Source organism: Triticum aestivum, chromosome 4B, assembly GCF_018294505.1.
Source record: "Triticum aestivum cultivar Chinese Spring chromosome 4B, IWGSC CS RefSeq v2.1, whole genome shotgun sequence".
Lineage (NCBI taxonomy): Eukaryota > Viridiplantae > Streptophyta > Magnoliopsida > Poales > Poaceae > Triticum > Triticum aestivum.
The window spans coordinates 530212955-530232115 of record NC_057804.1 but is presented as its reverse complement, the minus strand read 5'-3'; the positions used below and the strand labels follow the sequence as shown (position 1 = coordinate 530232115).

The 19161-nt window shown below is 41.2% G+C and overlaps 2 long non-coding RNA genes, 12 other non-coding genes and 2 pseudogenes across 16 annotated transcripts; all 16 read right to left on the bottom strand.

Moving 5' to 3' along the window:
- Nucleotides 1-2505: 2505 nt before the first annotated feature.
- LOC123095120 (uncharacterized) lies at nt 2506-4416 on the bottom strand. 3 transcript variants are annotated; one of them, XR_006446102.1, is made up of 4 exons: nt 4374-4416; nt 3535-3700; nt 2899-3038; nt 2510-2690 (listed from the first exon to the last, which is right to left on the bottom strand). It is a non-coding gene; the product is annotated as an uncharacterized lncRNA (long non-coding RNA). The 3 variants fall into 3 exon arrangements; XR_006446100.1 differs by having other exon boundaries at nt 2506-3038; XR_006446101.1 differs by having other exon boundaries at nt 2506-3038; nt 3535-3658; nt 4374-4412.
- An 822-nt stretch (nt 4417-5238) lies between these two features.
- Nucleotides 5239-5924, bottom strand: LOC123095119 (uncharacterized). The gene is made up of 3 exons (XR_006446099.1): nt 5775-5924; nt 5480-5681; nt 5239-5307 (listed from the first exon to the last, which is right to left on the bottom strand). It is a non-coding gene; the product is annotated as an uncharacterized lncRNA (long non-coding RNA).
- A 9113-nt stretch (nt 5925-15037) lies between these two features.
- On the bottom strand, nt 15038-15134 carry LOC123095343 (small nucleolar RNA Z43). Its single transcript, XR_006446203.1, has one exon. It is a non-coding gene; the product is annotated as a small nucleolar RNA Z43 (small nucleolar RNA).
- Nucleotides 15135-15338: 204 nt separating this feature from the next.
- Nucleotides 15339-15434, bottom strand: LOC123095240 (uncharacterized; annotated as a pseudogene).
- A 206-nt stretch (nt 15435-15640) lies between these two features.
- On the bottom strand, nt 15641-15727 carry LOC123095414 (small nucleolar RNA U31b). The gene has a single exon (XR_006446255.1). It is a non-coding gene; the product is annotated as a small nucleolar RNA U31b (small nucleolar RNA).
- A 335-nt stretch (nt 15728-16062) lies between these two features.
- LOC123095342 (small nucleolar RNA Z43) lies at nt 16063-16158 on the bottom strand. The gene has a single exon (XR_006446202.1). It is a non-coding gene; the product is annotated as a small nucleolar RNA Z43 (small nucleolar RNA).
- Nucleotides 16159-16258: 100 nt separating this feature from the next.
- On the bottom strand, nt 16259-16353 carry LOC123095317 (small nucleolar RNA snR60/Z15/Z230/Z193/J17). Its single transcript, XR_006446199.1, has one exon. It is a non-coding gene; the product is annotated as a small nucleolar RNA snR60/Z15/Z230/Z193/J17 (small nucleolar RNA).
- Nucleotides 16354-16994: 641 nt separating this feature from the next.
- On the bottom strand, nt 16995-17092 carry LOC123095355 (small nucleolar RNA Z101). The gene has a single exon (XR_006446214.1). It is a non-coding gene; the product is annotated as a small nucleolar RNA Z101 (small nucleolar RNA).
- Nucleotides 17093-17266: 174 nt separating this feature from the next.
- On the bottom strand, nt 17267-17350 carry LOC123095362 (small nucleolar RNA Z102/R77). Its single transcript, XR_006446220.1, has one exon. It is a non-coding gene; the product is annotated as a small nucleolar RNA Z102/R77 (small nucleolar RNA).
- A 104-nt stretch (nt 17351-17454) lies between these two features.
- Nucleotides 17455-17541, bottom strand: LOC123095361 (small nucleolar RNA Z102/R77). Its single transcript, XR_006446219.1, has one exon. It is a non-coding gene; the product is annotated as a small nucleolar RNA Z102/R77 (small nucleolar RNA).
- Nucleotides 17542-17607: 66 nt separating this feature from the next.
- On the bottom strand, nt 17608-17701 carry LOC123095354 (small nucleolar RNA Z101). The gene has a single exon (XR_006446213.1). It is a non-coding gene; the product is annotated as a small nucleolar RNA Z101 (small nucleolar RNA).
- A 62-nt stretch (nt 17702-17763) lies between these two features.
- Nucleotides 17764-17844, bottom strand: LOC123095363 (uncharacterized; annotated as a pseudogene).
- Nucleotides 17845-17888: 44 nt separating this feature from the next.
- LOC123095356 (small nucleolar RNA Z101) lies at nt 17889-17985 on the bottom strand. The gene has a single exon (XR_006446215.1). It is a non-coding gene; the product is annotated as a small nucleolar RNA Z101 (small nucleolar RNA).
- Nucleotides 17986-18162: 177 nt separating this feature from the next.
- On the bottom strand, nt 18163-18251 carry LOC123095365 (small nucleolar RNA Z102/R77). The gene has a single exon (XR_006446221.1). It is a non-coding gene; the product is annotated as a small nucleolar RNA Z102/R77 (small nucleolar RNA).
- Nucleotides 18252-18488: 237 nt separating this feature from the next.
- Nucleotides 18489-18603, bottom strand: LOC123095292 (small nucleolar RNA Z278). The gene has a single exon (XR_006446179.1). It is a non-coding gene; the product is annotated as a small nucleolar RNA Z278 (small nucleolar RNA).
- Nucleotides 18604-18740: 137 nt separating this feature from the next.
- LOC123095267 (small nucleolar RNA Z223) lies at nt 18741-18835 on the bottom strand. The gene has a single exon (XR_006446164.1). It is a non-coding gene; the product is annotated as a small nucleolar RNA Z223 (small nucleolar RNA).
- Nucleotides 18836-19161: the final 326 nt, after the last annotated feature.

Genomic DNA, 19161 nt, shown 5'->3' with positions numbered 1-19161 from the left:
GATGAACCACGATGTCAAGGACTCAATCGATCCCGTATACAATTCCCTTTGTCTAGCGGTATTGCACTTGCCCGAGATTCGATCGTCGGTATCCTTATACCTTGTTCAATCTCGTTACCGGCAAGTCTCTTTGCTCGTTCCGTAACACATCATCCCGTGATCAACTCCTTGGTCACATTGCGCAAATGATGATGTCCTACCGAGTGGGCCCAGAGATACCTCTCCGCTTACACGGAGTGACAAATCCCAGTCTCGATTCGTGCCAACCCAACAGACACTTTCGGAGATACCTGTAATGCACCTTTATAGCCACCCAGTTACGTTGTGACGTTTGGTACACCCAAAGCACTCCTACGGTATCCGGGAGTTGCACAATCTCATGGTCTAAGGAAAAGATACTTGACATTGGCAAAGCTCTAGCAAATGAACTACACGATCTTTTGTGCTAGTCTTAGGATTGGGTCTTGTCCATCACATCATTCTCCTAATGATGTGATCCCGTTATCAACGACATCCAATGTCCATAGCCAGGAAACCATGACTATCTGTTGATCACAACGAGCTAGTCAACTAGAGGCTCACTAGGGACATATTGTGGTCTATGTATTCACACGTGTATTACGATTTCCGTATAATACAGTTATAGCATGAATAAAAGACAATTATCATGAACAAGGAAATATAATAATAATACTTTTATTATTGCCTCTAGGGCATATTTCCAACAAGTTTCGCCAACCCTCGATGATCCAACTCACTTCGTATAATCCAGGAAATTAGGGAGCAAATATAAGTAATCCTTCAAGACGCTAGCAACATCTTCAGGATATACGAATCATTTCTGGTGAAAAGTTGAATGTAGCAGTAACCTTTTCTGAAGCACACAAATGCATATATAATCCTTTTGTTATATCATCTAGATCATCCCTGCAAGTACAGGTAAAATCAGATCAATCTCCATTAGCAGACGAACCCCAAGCCAAGCCAAGAACATGCATGGTGGTGGTGATAAATGTTCTTCTCCGGATTCGACGGAAGGCGTGTAGTGGAGTACTCACCGAGGAAATCACTGCCGGACAGGCCCTTGGCATCGAACAGAAGACCGCACCTCATTGCATTCTTCTCCTGCCATTGTAGCTCCCTCTCCTGTGTCCTCTCGAAATTAAGGAAAGAGCAGTAAAGTAGTGAACTGAACATCGAAAGCGAGCAGAGGTAGCTAAGACGTATAACATTTTCACTGACAGCGCAAAGGGAAATGTGGAGCAAATGTGTTTTTGTTAGTTCAGTGAAAATTAGAGATCAACCTGATGGTACTTCAATTTTATTCTAATCTGCCAAATGCTATTAAGGAACCTCTTGCTACTTCTCACCCCTCGCTCCTCTCCAGATGCCCCCACACTCTCCTCCTCCTCCTCATCCCCGTCTCATCCAGCGCAAAGGGCAAGAGTGAACCAAGGACTGATAACTTGATCGAGGAAGAAACTTATTTCCTTAATAGCATTTGGCAGATTAGAATAAAAATGAAGTACCATCAGGTTGATCTCTAATTTTCACTGAACTAACAAAAACACATTTTACACTGCCCACGTACTACTATTACTGTCCATTTGGAGTAGAATTTGTAAGTGAATGTTTATCTACTGCTGCACTCAAGTTAACTTGAATTAGGTCGGATGAATCAGATACTTCTGCCATTGGCATGAACAGGTCAATACGGCATGCACACTATACTGCCACTTCTGCTTCAGAAGTAAAACTTTTTGTATCTTTGATCATGTTTCTAAGAAAAAGTATCAAGGGAACCAGCTATGAGGATAAATAAATGACCAAATTTAGAAGTGTTGTACACGACATTGATCACCTGGTCTCTGCAGAACACATCCAACTCTTCCTGCTATCCTGCAACATGTGGCCACCCCAAGCCTGAAATCCTTGATGCTCCATCCAACCTCTGAGTGGCAGTAAGGCGAAACCAATATGATGTCATGATGAAGCTTTCCAAAAAAAAATCAGTGTTCTTAACTAATGCATCTAATCAATTTGCCTGTACTCTGTTTCTATGCACTAAGTGTGCCGAACCGCTAAGGAAAAAACAGATTTTATGTTATCATATGTAATCAAATACTATGGTAAATGCAAGGTATCACCTGTATGGAGCAGCACATGATATATTTATTACTACAAAAGTAGGGCGTGCCAATTATACAGGATAACTTAGTAGTCTCTTAAGGTGTGTTACACATGTCGGATATTACATATTCTAAAAGAATTATTCGCCTCTTTTTTAAGCATTAGAAAGGATACAAAATATTGGTACATTGGAAAGCACTTTTTTACAAATAACTCTGGGTCTGTCCTGGTACCTTAACCAGAACATGAAGGAAAACAGACGAATCAACACACAAATACACCATTATTTCACAGGCCTATACTCAATGCAAAGGACAGAGGTAATAAGTGATAGCATATAACCGGAAATGTCATATTTCATATACCAACGTATACAGTAGGACCTATGATAAACCCACATTTCCTGGGTCAACATATCTTTATTGACCATGCTGGAGCAATGAGACACAAATATTCATTATTTCACAGGCCTATACTCAAATTTGAAGGACAAAGGTAATAAGTGATAGCATTATTTCTTGTTTAGCTTCATCGCAACCAGCTACATCCATAAAAAACACCTACACCAACCGAAGAGCAGTTGTCAGGGAGATACAACCAATATCATGTAAACCAAAAGCGAATACTACTGCAAATCTGAAAAATGAGAACTCTGCGAGCTCCAGAATTACTTTTCAGTGGACCTAAATATTTCCGATTGCCTCTTTTTTGGAGTGTAGTACCAAAAGGAACGGTAAAGAGAATGATACAGAACAAAAAAGAACTAACCTTATTTTTGGAATTTCTGTCCATCTTTACTACTGTTGCTTTTCCGATGTTTGTAGAAGGTTCAGTTTGAGTAAAACAGGGGATTCCATCCAGTGAATATCAAGGGGATACATGATCAGTCTGAAACTTGACTCGACAGGCTGAATATACACAATGAAACACAGGTTTCGTGAGATTATCAGATTCACACAGGAAAGTTGCTTTGAACATTAACTGAAATAGAATGTATGAGTTCCAAAAGTTCCCCTCTAATTGTTACCCATATAATTGGTGCAAGCAAACAAGATTCACAACAGATTAACGTACATCAATGAAAAACCAAAAACCAAATTTCTCTGGAGATCAACATAACAGAGTATCAAATTACATCGTTCCTCCAGCCAATTGTTCTCAAATTAAACTATCCTAATATTATGAACATGCTTACTAAAATAGACTATAAAAAAATCAGGTGATTCTCTTCTTATTACCGGTTTCATGTGTGCACTGATGAACCAGGGAAAAGCCAATTTAAACAAGTATTATGTGGGTATTATAGAGCATATTTTTCATATCTAATCAACTTGACAGGCACATAGCATAATTTCTAACCAACATATCTACACAGTACACTGAAAGTAGAGTAAGCAAACTCACCTCATGAGTGGAAGTTGGCTATCTAATCCTGAAGCAATAGTGATGGTGGTTGGTTCGGCCTATGCCCATTGGGTCCTGATATCTTGCTATTGCAGAAATGCTCTTCCCCGTTGCAACAACTATTCTAAAAGTACGAACGTGGATGTGACTGTCTAAAGATAGGAACCTAGAATAAATAAACTTCATATTACCAATCATAGTGACAAAACCATACTAAAATAAATTACTTTGTTGGTTAAAAATCTTGCTAATCTACATCATAGAGAACAGAATTAAAATCCAAGTTACTGTTTTGCTCATCTACATCACAAAGAAATAAAGCCAAAGTTGTTGCTTTGCTCATCTAGATCACAGAGCTTGAACAGAAATAAATCCCAAGTTATTATTTCTATTGGTATCTATAAAATCTACTTGCAAGCAATTAACTAAGCACTCCATAAGCATAAATAAAAAAATGGTATATAGTTCAATAACTATAGAAAGTATATAGTATCATCACATATACAGAGCACATCTTAATTTCGAAAGACAATAAAAAGTATCACAACTAACAACTGAAAAGCATATAGAAACACGTCTAGAAAACAGACAAGCAGGATAGTATTTGCTGTCATCAACACCTCAATACTAAATATTGGCTAAAACCTGCTATTACAGTAAAATATTAGAAAGAGTACCTTGATAAACTAAAGATAGTTCGATCGTACACATTAAATCTTCGCATGGAAATTCTTTTTAAACGGAACACTACATTTAGAACAGTAGAAGGTCACTCTTGCATACAGAAATTGTAGTATATATTAAAACTGACCATACTGAAGGGTGGCAAGGTTACTTACTGGCTCCATTAGCCACATCGATTGTGTCAATTGCTGCAAGAGCACCGTGATGAGCACTACCCAGTTCCATAAACTCCTCCCATAAAATAAGTATTTTGTTGTATGTCCCAGCTTAAGGCATTAGCCCGTCAGAGTTACCTAAAGTACAATTACTTTGCAAGGATGCAACAAATATGCATGAAGATTCCTCAAAAAGAAGTGCACTATTTTTTTACTCATGACAATATAACCAGAATAATAAGATCAGCAACTGGTAAAAACTCAACCTGATGAGTGACGTAGACCACAGATTTTTAGCCAAAGCCTCAAGAAAGCATCTGTACAAAAGTTAAGAAATCTTAAGCAGTGACTTGTCAAATTCCTGTGAACAGAACACTAAAGATAGTATCATTATACCTAGAATATGTGGGATCATGTATGAGCGTAGAGTGCGCTTCAAGGATCATCAAGCAAATAAATATTAGCAGTCTGACACATAGTTAGTGCTATCTGATTCCAATCATAGAAATCATGCATATATGTAGACAAAGCATATGAGGGCCTTGTTGGGGTTGCAAAGAAGTCTAACAAGTTGCAGATTCCTGTTGTCGTTGGAATCGCCATCGTGCACCAGCTACAACCGCCGTCACCGACCCACTCAGGACGTGGTCTGCTGCACGGCCAGATGAGCTGCCTCCTATTGAGCGATGAAAAGGAGGAAGAGGCGGAGCGCAAGTAGGAGTTGAGAGTTTTCTTCAATTGCAGGATATAGCTTCACCAGATCTTCGACAAGAAAATCATGCAACTCCACAGCAAATTCAACCCCAGTAGGTCCACCACCGATAATCACAAAGTGAAGGATCTTCCTTTTCTCCTCTTCACTAAGGTTAGGAAGTGACGCCTTTTCAAAGCAGTCTATCACGCTCTTCCGAATCTTTTGGGCATCCTCCACTACCTGACATTTACAATGTGAGGCTGTAAGCACAAGATATGACTAATACTGCACGGTACAAATACCATATATCTCAAGAGTTTGCAGGAAATTAAACTGTAACTTACATCTCAGGATTTAAACATGAGAAATAGCAGAACAGTAAAGAGACACACAATGCCAATCAGGATTTTACCTTCAGAAAGTGGCAATGCTCCATCACACCAGGAGTGTTGAATGTATTCACAGTAACTCCAAGAGCAAGAACCAAGTAATCATAATCAACCATCAAATCACCATTCCCATCCAAATTAGTCCCAACAGCAGAGCGGTAGTGGATCATCAGATCGATCTTGAAGCACTCTGGTAAATATTCACATGTTTGATTGGAGTATAACCTGGAAACAAAATCAATCTCGAAAGATTACAGAGAGGGAGGGGGCCGCATGAAGAGATAGGTAGAGAGAGAGAGAGTATTTGGTGAAGCTCACCTCGTTGTGTTGGCATCGGATGCCGGAGCCGTCGGGTTGGTGCTCAGCTGGCCAGGGCGATGACGCGGCGAAGAGGAGGACGCGCAGTCTGAGTTGGGAAGGCCTCCACCCCAGCCTGTGGACCCGATGCTACCCTGCTCCCCCAGCACGGCGACCTATTGGGCGGCGAGGAAGAGGTAGCAGCGGCCCGAGCTGGCTTGGGAACCTCCTGTTGAGCCTGCGAGGAGAGGGTTGCGCGGCACAGGAGCTGTGTGGTGTCGTCGCACACCCGCTAAGGCCGCCGTCTGCCGCACCACCGCGCGAGCCGTCGGTCAACGCTGCACCTCCCTCTCCTCTTTCCTCTCTCTTTCTGCTTCCTCTCCTTCATTCTCTCTCCCTCGTTTTCTCTTTCTCCCGCAGGGAACGATCCATGGCACTGGATCGATTCGAGTGTCGCCCTTCCCTTGCAGGTCGCCGTCGCGCCCGCACGCCTCGGGTCCGGTGGGATCCAGGATGACGAGGGGGGAAGGTCGCCGCCGCGCCACCATCTCCCCCCTCCTCCTCCGCCACCAGAGGGGGCCGCCGCCATCGTTGTCGAGGGAGTGGAGGGGATGAGCGGATGTAGGGGGAAAAGATTTTAGGGTTGGAAACGAGGGGGATGGAGGAGAAAGCGGACGGGCGCGGGGCTCACCACGGCGCGGTGGTTTTTTTCCTTCGCGTGGTGCGCTGCACCCCCACGCGCGGCGCGGTGCGGTGGTCTTTTTTCTCTCCCGTGGTACCGTGCGCTCAAGGCCTTCGTTGTGACTACCACTCTAGGAGGCTTTATATGTTAGACGTAAGTCGACTATTATAGACGGGCACACAAGACATCAAACCTGGTCGTATGGCTACTTCTGTTAACCGTGCAAGTAGTGCTTGGTTCTCTTTTTTTTGCGAATGACTTGGTTCTCTATTAATATTAACTCAATGTAACTTGTTAGAATCTTTTTGAATCACGGGAGGAACGAAAATTAAATAAAAACCCACTAAAACTTGGCAGACTGCGAGTACAGTAAATTAAAGCAGTTGTTTGAATAGAAGGAAAATATGTAGCGCCTCGGCCTCAAAAAAAGTGTAAAAAAGTTACATTTCACATTGACATTTTATTGAAATTCAGAACACATGAAGATAAGCCATTGGAATTTTACTAGCATTGTTTTTCCCTCAAGGCTATATTCATATGCAATTTTGAAGGATTATAATAGAATAAAAACTTATGAGGCATGCTCTAAATAAAGGTCTGCAAGGGTCTAATCAAATCTTGCAACACAGAAAGTTCCATGTCATACTACTAGACTAGCTAACTTAATTAATGTTAGAAATGGCATTCACAATGCAAATGTGGCTGTAAAACTCATGGCGTCGTGATTGATTTGATAGAATAGTTGCTATTTTCGTCTGGAGATTATATCTATGTTGTCTATTACTTCCTACGCTCCAAAAATAAGTGTTGCGGTTCTGGTTCAAAGTTAGTACAAGTTTGTAAGTGACAATTATTTTGGACAGATAGAGTATTATTTTAAAAAAGTAAGTTATCCGACTATTTAACATTTCAATCAACATCCAATTATTTTAATTTATCACATTCCATCATTACCTTTTGTCAGAAAAAATGGTGGAAAACTAAAAATAAAAAATGAAGGTAAAGTTAGAAAATGATGAATACTTGGATGGTATGAACCTACCTAGATAAAACATATTATAAGTTGCTAAACGGCTTTCCTAAATTACTACATTTATCTAGAATGTAATTTTAGGCTCTACAATTTATAAGGATGCCACACAACCGAGAATTAAGAAAGCCCCCTTTAAGAAACAATTTATGGTTCTTTAGTTAATGAATACTATAGTTTGGTAAAAAAACACTTTATGTTGCAATTTGTAATGCGGTAAATCATGTTAAACCCATCTAGTTAAACCCTTTTTTTTACATGTTTCATTGTATAGTAACGACTGGTGCAATCGGAACAACAAATGTTTGGACAACGCATCCAGGTTAACATGAAAATAGAAAAGATATATCCATCCTTGTGGTCAATGTATTTTCTTGGATATATTGGATTATAAACCATTTGTCACGCTGTAGCTATTTTTGTCGGCAATTCAAGAAAAAATGCACCATAACCCAACTACAGTAAAGTAAACATAATTGACAACCATCCAACACACATACTTAAAACTTTAGGATTAATGTTTCTTTCGTGTGAAAGGTCGCACTGTAAGCTTAAGTAATGTTGGAAAAGAACATCACAGATGCGACCGTGGGAGTGTAAAACTGCTGGCGTCATGATTAAAGTTAAAAATATCGTATATCGCGTTCTTATTTGTTTGGCTTCAACATACTCAATGTCGGATATCGGGTGATCGGACGATATGTAGATATATGGGAGAAAACATATCTGGATTTTTTTTTCAATTTTTTTGTTCAATTTTTAAAAATAAATAAATGTATGATACCAATGCTCTAGCATAACAAGTTTAGATTCCAAGTTTATGAACTTGTTAGTTAAGGAATTATTTGAGACAGATTCACAAAATTCTTACTCTAGGATTAGAAAAAATATGTTATATGTGTATCCACAAAATGTTATGCATGACTCTAATAATACGATAAAATTGTAAATATTTAATCCTTTTTGCATTGTTTTTTGATAAGGAATTGTGTTCACTGACATACTGTCTATAGTAGTGGGCATAACGGATCACATATCGGCCATATCAGTCGATATTTTGGGCTATATCGGATGATATGGGCGAAAATGTTGTTTACAAAATAATATATTATATTTATATCGGTAGAGCCCCAAAACTGATATATTGACCTATATACCGGCCGTATCATCCTAAATTTAAAAGCTTGGCCGTGATAGATTTGATCGAATAGTTGTTGGCTTCATCTAGACCCTACTTTTAAGTGGTCTATTTTTATTTGTGAAAATTAAGTGATCATAGTTTAAGCATTTCAATCAACATCCAATCATTATTATTTATCCCATCCCTTCAACACTACTTTGTCAAAACAAAATCCATGGTGGAAAACTAAAAAGACGAAATGAAATGAAAGTTAGAGAATGATGGATACTTGGAGGGTATAAACCTACCTAGAAACAATATATGTTATAAATTCCTGGCTGGTTTCGTTAGAGTTACTACTCCCTCCAACTCAAAATATAAGGTGTGGTTGATTTTTCACGATCTTTTATATTCCCTCTGTTCCTTATTATAGCGCTTATAACTTTTTTTGCTAAAATTCTAAATTATAGTGCACCCATGCAAGTTTGGACCAAACTAACCTCCACTCGAATCGCTGGAGGAGTTACTCCTGCAGTAGCATGCACGTGGGGTATGGGTCACATGCGATGGAGGCTGGGCTTTCTCGTCCAAAATACAACGTCTAGCACATTAGTTGGTATTAGGGCCATAGTCTATGCGCATTCCAATAAGGACCGGAAGGAGTACACGACTTTAATCATTAATATATAGCAAAGTGCATTGATTTCACATGTATAAATGGCATTATCATATTTGTCTTGCAAAATAATTTTAGTTCATATGACTTAATACTATTTTTGTAGGTATGCAATAAGTAAAAATCATAGTCAAAGTTGTGTGATGAAGACGGGAAAAAGTCAAGGACGCCTTATATTTTGAGAAGGAGGGAGTATATTTATTTAGAATGCAATTTTAGGCTCGAAACTACGATTTACAAGGATGCCACACAATTGGGAATAATAAAGCCCATTTAAGAAATAATTTCCAATTCTTTAGCCAATGAATACTAGCTTGACCAGAAATAACTTTATGTTGCAGTTCGTAATGCGTAAATGGTTTTAATGTCGTCTTGTTAAACCCAAATAAATTCACCGCAAAAATAATCCACCAACAACAAACAAAACCATAATTGACAACCATCCAACAGAAAATATTTAAATTTTTAGGATTTATGTTACTTTGCGTCAAAGGTTGCACTATAATTTTGAATTGTGCTGTTTTTTTCATTCGCAAAAAAAAAGTTAAAAATTGTGGTGTTAAAGATGAGAAATTGGCAGTGGCCTAAACCCTAATATTTGAAAGGAAATGTAACTTTGCATGTCACCACAACTTTATTATGTTTGTGCCCAATAATTCACCTTACAATTTCACCATGCCAATAACTCTCTCTCAAAAAGAAACATGCTTAAGGCAAGTTTGACTTTTAGCACATTCTGTTGGTACTGATGTAACCACAGTTTGATCCCACCATTCAACATTTAGCACATTGCGAATTGCAACATAAAAAAACAGAAGAGTGGCTGCCAAGGAGGCGGCAATGCAAGCTGCAGAACTGATGCAAACATGCCCTAATTAAAAACTTAAGCGGCATGCTGAAGCATTTTATTTGTCTTCTTAGTTCTTATTACCTGTGGTGCAGAGAATCTGACGCACGTGATGCCTCCGCAGTTCCATGCTTCCTTTCAGCTGGATTCATGCAAAGGCAGCTAGCATTGCATTTCCCAGCGCTGCCGGTTGCACCGGCTTATCCATAGCCGGTCGTGTGGTTTGGTCTTTGGCGATCGGCTGACTGAGTCATCAACTGACAGGGAGCACAAATTCGTGTGTTTCCTAACTGAAGCCTTCGCTGTCTGCCTGCTGCTGCAATGGCCTAGATCTAGATGTGACGAGCTTCCTTGCGAGACATCGTTTGAGGGTGTGGTCCATCGACCATCTGTTCCATGCAGCTCAGTCACGGCTTACTCGCATTCAGTGAATTGTGGTAGTGGTACCTGCCAACTCTGCCTCGCCGTGGTTAATAGTGGTACCTACCACCACAATCCGGATTGCCTCGGCGGCAAATCGTCAACAGCTCCGCAGGCGGTTTTTGAAATCGTCAACAGCTACTTCAATCGTGTCCTTCTGTAGCTGTACCTAAAGCTCCGATTCGGCAAATGGGTAGACAAAATTCCGACTCAAAACCACACAAGACTGCACCAACGTCACGGTACAACAACGGGGGCCGGTCGATCGTTGATGCACGAGTGCATCAGAGAGTGCGCTCTGCTGCATCTGCACGCATGTCAGGGAGACTGAGGCATGGCGTCTGCATCTGCACGCCATGCCCCGGGGCCCGGACAGTAGATCGAGCGGGTGTGGCCCGGAGCGTAGTAGAGTACTCGTGCGGGCAGCGCGACTGCGCCGTCCGCGTCGCCGCGCCGAGGCAGGCGCTTCGACGGATGATGGATGGATGGATTTGATCGGAGCAGGTGGCAGCAGCGCCCGTGCGCGCGCGCTGACGCCCATGACCTGTCCCGGGGCGCTTGTCCGCGCTCGCTTGTCGGGCGCGGGCGGTGCTCCAAGTGGACGCGGCGGGAGAGAGCTTCCGGACGAGCCAGTGGGTCACCCCCGGGCCCTGGCCCCTGGGTCTGCTTCGTGACGGTGGTACGCCGGGTGACCGGGTCAGTCCGGAGCTCCGGATTCCAAATCCAGGCTGCGCCGGGAGAACCGCGGTGCATTTGCATGAACCGCACTGCACGGGTGCTTTCTTTATTGTGGCGTATGCATCAGAAATTTAGAATTTCGCGCGCAGCTGTCGAGTACCAGTCAAGATCAGTTCCGGGGTCAACTTGCAAGCAGAGAGCTGGTGGGTGACCAAACCAACTACAATGACAAGCTATTATTCTGGGAAAGTGGGGAGATGATTTTTTGGACATGATATTATTATTTTTGCCAAGTTTTATGTACTGGGTTCCATGTACCTAGGTATTGATCTTGACATGATATTTTTTGGGCCAATAATAATATCATGTCTATGTGTTAAAAAATAGAATAATCATGCACATAGGTATTGATTAGAAACTTACTCATAGGAGTTTTCATAAAATAATAGGACCATTTGTGACCTGAGTAAAAGAGAAGAGAAGGTAATAGCGTAGCTTTAAATGTTAAAACTTAAATGGTAGCATTCTCAATTTATCAGTTTCAAACAGCTCGCGGGCCATCATATCATGCACACCCGAAGTCTCCATTCCCACCAAACGTAAGGGGAGCATGTCTGGTCATTTCCCGCACAAAGAAAAGTAATCCGATCGGACCGCGCATACACAGCCCAAACGTTCGGGCTGACCGGCACCCTCCGTACTCAATCCATTTGTAGGGCGGATATAGGGAGGCCCGGATGGGCACGCCACGTCGGATTGACCGCAGAAGACCGTGCCAAATCTCTTGAAGACATCCCAACCTTGGTCGACCTTATCTTTTTCTCTTCTCTTTTCTGCTTCGTCGCCCAACCATCATCGACCTCCGCCGACGTCCCCAACCAACAACGCCGCCATTGGGGTCTGGAACCCACAATGTCGTCACCCGTGCCGCCACCGGATGCCGAAGACCATGCCAAATCTCTTGAAGACATCCCGTCCTTGCTTGACCTGCTCTTTTCCTCTTCTCTTTTCTGCCTCGTCGCCCAGCCACCATCGACCTTCGCCGGCGTCCCCAACCAACAACGCCGCCATTGGAGTCGGGAACCCACAATGTCGTCCCCCGTGCCGCCACCGGATGCAGCCCTGGTACGTGCAACCCTCCGATTGGCCAAACAAACAAACCTGATTCAAAGAAACATTAGAACATTTTATAATTCGAAACAAAGGGAGTACTTTTTGTTCAATTTTGTGCACATCGCCTAATATCTTCTAAAGAAACCTTTCCAATTGCCTTAGTGATTGTAACAGTGTATTTATTCGGTAATAAAAAGGTTGGGAAGAAGTATATAAAAAATAATTGAAGGGAAAAAATCATGTAAGATTCATCACATGTTTATTTTTAGGAATAGATTCATCATGAGAGCATCTTCAACAACTGCCCTATTTTAAGGAAGAAAACATGTTTGAAGTAAAATATAGGGAGTGTTTTTCAGGGCACGACAAAATGAGCGTATTCAACATCTTCCCTAAAATAGGGTAACAAAAACATTGAAAATCCTTATTTTAAAAACAAATATGCAAACTACTTCAATTTCACATTGCATACTTTGATTAAACATCCAAACTACTAGATCACCCTAAACACTACTACGATTGACTCTTGCGGACACCCTACAAGTTATCCCAGTCAATCTCACCGGGCTCGTCACTCTCCTTACCATCAATCTCACACGCAAGGTGTTCCTAGTCAATCTCGAAACCATCTTCGTTGGACTCCACCTTCACCACCTATGAAGGCTCTGCCTCGTCCGCCTTCTTCTCATAGTCACGCTTCCATAATCACTCCACCCCGCCTGCACGAGGTGCATATTCTCCCTCGCGAACAACTGCCCTATTTTAAGGAAGAAAACATGTTTGAAGTAAAATATAGGGAGTGTTTTTTAGGGCACGACAAAATGAGCGTATTCAACATCTTCCCTAAAATAGGGAAAGAAAAACATTGAAAATCCTTATTTTAAAAACAAATATGCAAACTACTTCAATTTCACATTGCATACTTTAATTAAACATCCAAACTACTAGATCACCCTAAACACTACTACGATTGACTCTTGCGGACACCCTACAAGTTATCCCAGTCAATCTCACCGGGCTCGTCACTCTCCTTACCATCAATCTCACACGCAAGGTGTTCCTAGTCAATCTCGAAACCATCGTCGTTGGACTCCACCTTCACCACCTATGAAGGCTCTGCCTCGTCCGCCTTCTTCTCATAGTCACGCTTCCATAATCACTCCACCCCGCCTGCACGAGGTGCATATTCTCCCTCGCGAACCTCCCCATCATAGCCTTGTTGCTCTCTCTGGCATCCCCCGCTCGAGGATGATGCGGCGGGACCCAATGGTCACCTTCGGCCCGATGATCTTCGCTTCCACCCGCGACTCGATCTCCAAATGGCGATGTCGTAGGCGTGCGCATCTATGTCTGCCGTCTTGAAGGTGCCCGACTAGCACTGTCATCCATCAACTTGAAATTCGACGCCGAGGCCGAATGGTTGCGGATCGAACCCTAGTCACGCACGAACAAAAGCAACGCACTAGCCACCACGCTGAGCTCGTGATAATTGCTACGACACGACCCACTTGAAGCATAACGTGCCGGTTTTCTCCTCTCTTTTCTGTTTTCCTTTTTTTTCTTCTCCATTTTTTTTCATTTCTTTGCTTTTGTTTCTTCATTTTTTGTCTTCTCCGTTTTTCTTCATTTTTCATTGTCCGAACGCTTATTCAACATTTTCAACAAGAATCACGGACCACAACTTCAGCGATCAATCATAACCTAGTTTTGTTAATTGATTGCGGCAACATTAGCACCACGGCAACAAGAATGAATGTTGCAACTAGAAAACCACATACGGGCTAGCATCTGTAGGCGTTCAGCTTGCACATCACACCTTATTGGTCTGGCTCCCTCCGGTTCAAAGCCTGGGCCAGGAGCAAAGCATCAGTTTCGACCGCTATTCGAATAGCACGCAGCTGAACTGCACATGAGGCGTGGTTGCTTCCATATCCTTGTTGCACTTCTCCAGGGCGCTTATAGAATGCTTGTTCGTTTGTCACTTATGGAATGAGAAATACTTCCTCCGTTCCTAAATATTTGTCTTTTTAGGATTTCAAATGGACTATCACATACGGATGTATATAGACACATTTTAGAGTGTAGATTCACTCATTTTGCTTCATATGTAGTCACTGTTAAAATCTCTAAAAAGACAAATATTTAGGAACGGAGGAAGTAGAAGCTTAGCTACTGTTTGACATTTACATGCTTTTAAGTTTTAACATACTATCGACTTGCACCCCCTCACCAATCTTGCGCACACCGCCACCAGCAGCGCCACCGCGCGTGTCATGACTCGCCACCGCCTCATCCTCGTGCTGTCGTCGCACTCGTGGCCCTATCACTCATTTTCTTCAGCCGAGCAGAGAGGCTGGGCAGCACTCAGTCGTCTTATTCAGCCGGTCATGAAGGCCTTGGTGGCTGTGTACAGGTACAGGTACGATGTGCCTTGGTGGCTGTGTACAGGTACGATGCAACCTCAGCGGCGCAGCAAACAACAACAATCAGGCAGTGTACAAGCACTAGGCAGCGACTGAGCGGCGCAGCAAACAACAATAAGCGGCAGCGACCAACAACAATCTCCAGTGTTATTACGATGCAACCTCTGATGATCACTCGTCACATTCGTCGTCCATTGATTTTTACAATCCTGTGATGTTGGCAGAACGATGAGTTGTGGCTACCTGAACTTTTGATTTGTTCTGCACTGCAGCGTCTAATGCACCGTTCAGTTTAATCAAGTGACTATGGTTGTGATATATAACAGAATGGTTGGCAAGAAAAGACTATGCCAATTACGACAAACGAGGCCAGAAGAAGTTCATCAAAAGATAATGGTTGTTGTTCTGATTCAGTCAAATTCATCAAAAGAGAAAGCAATACAGTTCCTTACATCCAGTCACGTCAGAAGAAGTTCTGCGCTGGACTGCGGTTACTTTCTGCTTACTATCTTCTTGTTGCCCAGGAACCATACATATTAGTTTACAGGCTTGGATACCGTTAAGAGAAGCAAGAAAACAAACATCCAAAATACAAAGACAACTCAGTCCCTTAGATGTTCTTTGACCATGCCATCATTTCCGCAGGAGTCATTACAGGTCTGTAACTGTAAAATTGGCTCATCACAGTTGTCCAAATAAGAACACAAAGAGCGTATCAAAGGGGATTTTGTGTGTGACAAGAACATGTATGTACAGAGCCACCGGTGCAATAAAAATAAGAAGCTGGTAATACTAAGAATGTTTTTCAGAAAACTCTCAAATATTAACTCTCAAATATGGCTAACAGAGCACAGATCCACCAATGCAGATTCAGAAGTATGTCAATCAGCCATCTACCGAGTCAGGTTCAGAAGTATGTCAATCAGCACAGATCCACCAATGCAGACCCTAAGACTGGGGCGATAAATATGAAATCATTATCCTCAAACTGGTTTGGAAGATCATTGCAAGCATCGAAGTATCTGTTGTGCATTCGCAATCAAAGTTTAAGTGACCTGAAGAACCTAATCCCTCTTGACAACAACCACAAAAGATACCACAAAAGAAAACGAATAGGAACTCGATAAGAAACACTAAAAAAAAGGAACTCGGTAAGAACGTGGCAACTGATAATCACACCTGGAAGATCATATTTATTGTACAAAAAATCAACATATTTAATAAGCAGATAGAAATTCCTTCTCTATTTAGTTTAGTTTAATCATAAGCCAAATACAAAAAAAGAATTAACATGGAAAACCAAGATAGTATATAAGAAGAGGACTCAGAATATGGGTGGTGATATAGAAGGATGGTCGGCAAGGCAAATAAATGCCAGTTACGACGAACGAGACCAAATATCAATCTTCACCGTCCTCCAAGGAATCTATACATCTACACCATAATAATGTAGGGTTCTACATGTAAGTGCAAAAAAAAAAACTATTGTTTGATTCTCCTGAAAAGGGTGAGGATGAAAGGTAATCAAATAGGAGCAAAAGACTATCTTTTGTTCAAGTAATCACAATTTGATCGTATGAACTATGCACTTGTGATCATCATCCGACCTGGGCAAACCACTGAATCAACAGGCAAACAAAACAAATTAACAGAAAAAAACACAGAAGAATTCCAGGAATCTTGTTGCGTCAGAAGGTAGGCAGTAGGTTATGTAATCAAAGTGATTTCATTGAGAAAAGTTCACGCTAATCATTTGCGGCATCACACAACATCAGAACACATCAAATAAAACTGCAGATAAAGAAATGAAAAAGGTTGGCCTCGTAGAGAAGATTAGATTGCTCCACATGACAAGAATTCAGACATATGCTTGTCTATAGATTAGTTTAATCCTCAATACAGACAAACAAAAAGACTAAGGAATTGGAGTATGGTGGTGATATATAACAGAATTCTTATAAACATTAGTTTGGAGTCCAAGCACAAAACAATCTCAGGGTGAATAAGCACAAAAAAGAAAGAATCTAATGAAACCAGTACGAGGAATGTTTTATAACCACTGCACCAGCAAAGGTTCAACTTAAATCAGTACCACAAGAACTTGAATTAAACTAGATAAAAAGGCATCACAAACTACAGAAGCACATAGGATAAACTGGAATTTGGGGGCAAGTATAACCCAAGATCGACCTAGACATCATCAGAAAAAAAGGAAACACAACGGAAGAACACGACGTAAATGAACTTTATCAAGGATGCATCAGATCTCCAAGGTGAAAAGGGTGTGACATAACAGAAACGCCTCAGACGCAAATTACCCATAAAACTTTTGTCTCATCATTTGCATCAATAATACTCCTCCCAGAAACAGAAAACAACTTGATAAAACAAGATTTCAAAAGAACATCAAGAAAAGAAAGAGAGACAGCAAGAAACAATTCAGGCTCGTTTTAGTAGCATATACAAAGAAGATTTCCAATATTTCAAAAACAAAATATATTACTTTCTCGTATCGAACCAGTGATGATGATCAGACTCGGTTCAGTATTTAGGCCATCATGCTGGCCAATCAAACCAATAGGGAAATTAATCATTCATCATCTCACTTCCACCGATTGAATTAGAAAATTAATAGATGATATTACTCTACATAGAACAAAATATGACAAGGCAAGGCAAGTAAAATCAGATGACTTTTTCTAGGAAACAAGAAGATGATCAGATTCGGTTCAGTACTTTAGGCCATCACATCAGCCAATCAAACCAATAGGGAAATTAATCTCATTCATCATCTCATCTCATTAAAACAAAAAACAAATATTATTTTGAAAGAGAAGTACCAAGAACGCAAAAGACTAGGGAGGCAGGATGCATCAGATCTCCAAGGTGAAAAGAGTGACATCAAAGAAATGCCTCAGACGCAAATTACCCATAACTCATGTTTCCACATTTGCATCAACAACAGGCGTTCAAACAACAAAAAAAGAAATTCTTAAAAATGAAAGAACAAAATTCAGTAGAGAATGATCAGATAGAGCTAATACATGATTCAATGGACATCATACCGTCCATCAATAAAATTGTTTAATCCTCATTTCACCCACAGGAATCAAAATAGGGAAAAACAAAGGGTGAGAATATTATACAGGATGCAACAGATCTCCAAGGTGAAAAGAGTAACATCACAGAGATGCCTCAGACGCAAATTACCCATAAAACTTGTATCTCATCATTTGCAATCATTTGCATCAACAATGCTCACCGAAGAATGACAGATGAGCAAAGAATGACAGCTCTTGCAACACAGCTCAGGGTTTTAGAAAATAATCTCATAATCTGATATATGCCTATTAAATTAGAAACTAATCTATTGAAAATACTGTACGAAGAACAAAGTTATAAGAAGCAAAAGGCCAGAAAGAGAGGTCAGATTTGGTTCAGTATTGAGGCCATCATATCGGCCAATCAAAAGAATAGGGAAATTAATCTCATTCACCATCTTATCTCACTGATTAAACCAAAAATTAAATATAGTTAAACTCAATCACATCTACATTTACATTTTACAAGAAGCTACATCACCGCAATGGCACAAAAACAAGTAAATACGAGAAAACATCTAAAAAGACAATTTACAAGAAAGAACAGAGACACTAGGCATATAAACTCAGCAAATGGTTAGTTTTATCAGTTAAAAAAACAGAGGTGATTTGAAAACAGCAAGAAAAGTTCGATGATCATCAAGAACCTCAGACTTGCCCGTGGATGTCATGTGGATACAGCGCCTCCAGGTAGGTTCATCCTGTAAACAGGATCCTGGAGCCATATGCACCTCTAAATGTTGGGCATAGCATCATCGGGATTTCAGACAATTTTCAAAACAAATTACAAGCTCCTGATTTAGATCAAGAACACATGGAAGATACACAGGTTTAACAGAAACATTAATCATGATTTTCCAGGTATCACCACTGGGATGACACAGCTTTTGTCAATTGCAATGGCTCAGATCAATATAACAGGTTTTTCAGTCATGAATTCTCAGAAGCAGAACTGGCATGTTTGCTGAAAGTGTTTATCGTCACCGCCGTATCAAACCAGAAAATACAGAGATTAGTTTACAGGCACATATCTCTCCCTAATAATAAAGCACGGATTGGGTCTCCGGGTTCACCGTCACGGTGTTTTTATAAAATAGTCCCGTGCTTTATGGTATTAAACCCGCAGTCTATATAATAAGCCATAAGCCAAACGAATCGGTATGGACGAGATAATAAAAGAAAAAGAAAAAAAAACCACCTCCCGATCCCATCTCGACCAGCTCCAGCGCCGCCACCTCCTGTCGACCGCTCCCCTCCGCCCCCCCTCCCACCCCGCCCTCGGCGGCGCACGCCGCCAATGACGCCACGGCCGTTGGCG